Below are 5,332 nucleotides of genomic sequence, written 5' to 3'. Positions count from 1 at the left end.
AACTGTGGAGGTCATCACTCTGACGACCACTTGAGGGCGCTATAGGTCCATTAAGATATCCAAACTATTGACTTGTGTCCCACAAGTCCTCAGAGAACTGAACTCACACAGAAAAGGCTGTGTAATATATCTTGGGACTGTGCAATAAAATGTGCAATGATGTTCTGTGCATTAATATATCTTTTTTTATATAATGATTTTGATTAACTGTACTCATAGATTACTGCATGAATAGTGCAATACAGAGTTTGTATTAGTCGTATATATATTTTTTGTTCTTTCTTTTACATTGATCGTTGTTGGTGTTTTAATTGATTTATTTTATCTTGTTATATTGTAGGTACCACAGAGGGTTCACACTAAATGTCATTGTACATTGTTGTAAGTTTCCCCCCACATTTATTTTTTTCATAAACACATTTAATAGAAGTGCCTTGCGAAAGTATTGACCCCTTCACTTTTTCTTATATTACTGCCTTATTCAAAAAATTATTATTATTTTTTTGTATTCAACATTCTCCACACTATACCACATAAGTCAGAGTGACGTGGCCGTGGTCCTTCCTACCGTATATATGGGCCTATCGGCTTTGTTTCTGGTTATGTCTGAGTCAGAGTGACGTGGTTGTGGTCCGCCGGCTGGCCCACCCTCCCATTAGCCAATTTTAATATAGGATTGTACAAGCAACACAATAATGATAATGTATAGAGGTCAGCAATGGAAACACAGAACATGAAAAACACAATCTACTAGGAAACACAAGCTATTAATACCTAGTCTTCCTTTCTCTCCACCCTCTCTGTCTGGAATGTTTCTGACTGTCAGGAAACAGTAGCCTGGCATTGGCCAGACTGATAACGTGGATTCACTCTCACGTTCCTCCACGGTATCAGTCTGGACTTCAGCCCATAGGGAGTATGAGAAATCAGAAAATGATCGGGCCAATCAGTGACTGCGTTTCAACTGCTGTCCGTACCACAGTGAAAAGCATCTAAATCATTTTCTGATTTCTCATACTCGCTCCCTATGGGCCGAAGTCCAGACTGATACCGGGGAGGAACGTGAGAGTGAATCCACGTTATCAGTGTGGCTAATGCCAGGCTAAGGAAACAGCATCCAACTAGTGACACTGCATTTCCTTAGAATCCTGCCATGCCCTTCATTGTCTAATCACGTGTCTGTTTTGACCCATTGTTCCATTGGCATGACCTTACCTCACCTAACCCTAAGCCTAACCTACGTATGCATGGAATCACAGTAAGGTTCTAAGACTTGATAATTTAAAAAAACAGTTTAGCCATAGCTTTCATCAAGCAGTGGTGCCCTCTAGAGAAAAACTAAACTAACTACTCTTTGTAACAGTTTTGTGCAGTGGTGTAAAGTAACTAAGTACATTTATTCAAGTACTGTACTTAAGTACAATGTTGAGGTATTTTTACTTTCTTCAGTATTACCAATTTTCTATACTTTTACTTCTACTCAACTACATCTCGGAGGCAAATATTGTACTTTTTACTCCACTACAATTATTTGACAGCTTTAGTTACTAGTTACTTTGCAGATTTTGATTATTAACCACTTCAGCCCTATATATATATGTTGGCCATTTGAAATTAGCATATCTACAAGCTCACAATGCGACACGATCACGCATTGTGAGCTTGTAGATCTGCTATTTTCAAAAGATGTGTATACATTTTGAACTTCTGACATTCTGCATAATGAGTACTTTTACTTTTGGTACTTGTTTAACTACATTTTGATACCAATACTTTTGTACTTTTACTCAAGGACATTTTGAATTCGGGACTTTTTTACTTGTAACAGTAATTCCACAATGCAGTATTAATACTTTTACTTAGGGTAAAAAAATTGAGTACTTTTTCCACCACTGGTGTTGTACAAGTAGATATATAGGCTAACTGTAGTCCAAGACAAACAGCAAGACAGCCCAACTGGCTTTTACTTCCCGTATTTGTGGGTCGTAGGTCATCGGGCCTTTACCCTTTAGGAGACCAGAAGTGGGTTGGAGTATATTGATTCCAAATGGAGAGTGAACATGAACACAGCTTCTGACCCGTTTAGCCCCATGGTCACTGAACTAAATATTGGACCAATTGTCATTTGTCACAAGCTTTTTTTTTTTTTTTCTCCAGAGAAATCAGGAGAAAATCTACTTTATCGACCTTTCTCTGTCCCAGCAACACTCTCAGGAGATCTAGCACCAGTAAACAATAACATAGGACGTTCGCGAGATCTGCCGTGAGATTTAGGAGACCATTTGTGTGGGTTGGCCACCTTCCTAAATTAAGCATCTTTGCTGTGGTCCCAGGTTTCCAGATACACGTTTCCTGTTCCAGTTAAATTTATCATTGCTTCTTTTGATTGGCTGGGCCGCAGATTTAAACGGGAAACATGCAATACCTTCATATGAGTTTCCCCTTCAAATCTGCTGCGGAACGAACCAAACGAAGCTATGTGAAACTAAACTATCTCTTAGCCAGCAGAGAGTACCCTCCTTATATTATACCTCTATGGTACCCTCCCTTTGGAAACGGTCCACTGTTGTACCCGTAGCCAAGAGCAGCAATCCTAAAACAGTTAACGATTTCAGACCCGTGGCTCTTACTTCCCTGGTCATGAAACAGTTTGAGAGGCTCGTCAAGTCAGAGCTTGTGGCTAAAACTGAGAGCCTTCTTCACCCTTTTCAGTTTGCATATAGGGAAGGCAGAGGCGTCCAGGACGCAACTGCCACTCTTCTCAACCTAGTTCTCAAGCATCTTGAGGGCAGTAAAAAGCATGCCAGGTTGCTTTTTATTGATTTCTCCTCAGCGTTCAATACGATCCAGCCCCATGTTCTGGTTGAGAAATGAATGAACACCCTCAGTGTAGACCCATGTCTGGTAGGCTGGATCCTTGACTTTTTGACCAACAGTCAACGCTGCCAGTAACAGGTAAAGGATATGTTGCTGATGATGACTATGTTGAAACAAGCACTTTATGCCGGCACTTTATATCCTAGCACTTTTTTCTGAATGTAGCCTTTTTTTTAATCTCTTGCACTAGATGCACCCAGACTTCTGTTTTATGCTATGGTGTTTCATGTCTGTTGTCCTGTACCGTCTGTATGTTTTAAACCACTACTCTTGCTGTAAACCTAATTGCTCTTTTGGGACATTAATAAAGACCTTGAACCGTTAACAGGGAACAGGTATAAAGTTGTCACTTCAAGTGTACCTAAATAAGCTTGATATGTGTAGTCATGAAGATGTGAACTAATTTTGTGCCCAACTTCTAATAAAAATATGAATGAAAAAAACAGGCATGTCACCTTCAGGAAACCTGAGATTACACTTATGCACAGAAGAGCCCATTCTAAATTGAGAAAGTGTACACAACGCACAATTTGTAATTGCGCATCAAAAAAAATGAAATCGAAAAGAGCACAATGAGACGCATTGTGAGCTTGTAGATCAGCGCACAACTAAGTATAAATCAGGCTTTAGGGTTGTTCTACCAACTTCTGTACTTCCGTCAACAAAAACATGTAAATATCACAGAATAGCCACATGGCATTGAAGAGGATATAAACTACGCTTACAATGCAGCTACTGTACACTTCATGGTCATAAAAAATGACCAATTAAATGTTTAACCAATCATCTCGTGACAAAAGACAGCTTGTTCACTTCTGCCAGAGCAATACTAGTAGCGAGTCGGGGCCTTTTTTGATTTCTCTTTATGCTTCGCTCTAACAGACTGCCTGGTGACAATCAATCAGCCTTTGTTGGAATGTATAAATATTGTGAATATTTAACGAAACCTGGTCATTATAGTGTTAAGTTTCCATTTAAAGGACGACTTCGCCGCTTTTCAATCTTCATATAATTGGTCCTCACTAATACTCATGATAAAATGGTACAATTTTTTTCTACTTGGTCTGTGTCTCATAGGAGGGCTGTGGACAGTCCAGAAACCCGTCTACCAGTTTTTTCCAACAAGATTTCACATTTTCTTCTTTTATTGCATTGCAACTTTCCAGGAATAGAAAGCCTGCAGTTTCTATTATCTTGGATTCCCCATTGATGATGTCACTGGTAGACGGGACTCTGAACTGTCCACAGCCCTCCTCTGAGACACAGACCGAGTAGATTTTTTTCTTTTTACCATTTTATCATGAGTATTAGTGAGGACCAATTATATGAAGATGGGGTGAAAAGCGGTGAAGTTGTCCTTTAACAAAATATTCACAATCGTCTCAAAACTGAAATTCATGGAAACCAACAGCTTTGTCAGGTTGATCATCAAGTAAATTATGCGTGACATTCTGTCGTCTTTTCCTGACAGCAATGAAGCAGCTTTTAATGTCGGTTCAAATAAACCAAGGTTATACGATTGAAAATCACAAACAATATTGCCAACCATCTTCCAAAGCATACCAAACGGGCTGAACATATACCAGATAGCAGTCCTTTAACCAATTAAAACCAGGAAAGCATCCGTGTAAATTTCAGATATTACTGTAGCTAGATTCTTCAAAAATAGCAGATATACAAGCTCATAGCACGTGACTTGGTGCAGAGCTCTGAGCTTTTAGATCTGCCATTTTTGATCGTGAAAATGTGCAAATCTTTGAATAGTTTTTAAAGTGAACATTTTTAACTCAAATCTTTGCTTCTGGTGGTCGCTGGAACAAAATATTTTGAAATGGGGGTCCGCGGCCAAATACATATGTTAGGGGTCCTTGGCATGAAAACGTTTGAGAGCCACTGATATAGCAACACAGGTTTTTCAGAAAACGTAGGATTTAGAATTTTTAGAATCTGCCTCAGGTCTTTGGGTTAACCAACCCTATATAAATAGTTGACCGGGGTCCCCCAGGGCTCTACACTTGGCTCCTTTATTCCCCTCTACACCCAAAATAGCCAACATATAAGCTCACAAAGCACTGTGAGCTTGTAGGTCGGCTATTTTCGCAGAATGTTCACCCCAGCATAGGGACACTGTTTAAAGTGGTATATGTAACGTGCTTTAGTGAATACAATTTGACTGTGTCTACTCGGTATGGTACAGTATGTTAATACAATATAACACTACAATTGGGGTGGTTGTATTTGGTCTCCCTGCTCTTCTACCCTTTGACCTGAGGGTCAAAACTCAATTTCTCCCCTGAGCAAGCAGGCAGGCACCATTAGTTCAGTGGTACAAATGTCATCACATGGCGCAGTACACCCGGGTTCAAATCCGGGGGTAGAACAGTAAAGTTACATAGTGCAGCTTCAAGTACAACCTGAACCCTCATAATCCATAAAAACAGACAGTAGACGGAAG

Source organism: Gymnoscopelus braueri, assembly GCF_963280865.1.
Source record: "Gymnoscopelus braueri genome assembly, chromosome: 5".
In the NCBI taxonomy this organism is placed as follows: domain Eukaryota; kingdom Metazoa; phylum Chordata; class Actinopteri; order Myctophiformes; family Myctophidae; genus Gymnoscopelus; species Gymnoscopelus braueri.
This window is presented reverse-complemented; position numbering follows the sequence as displayed.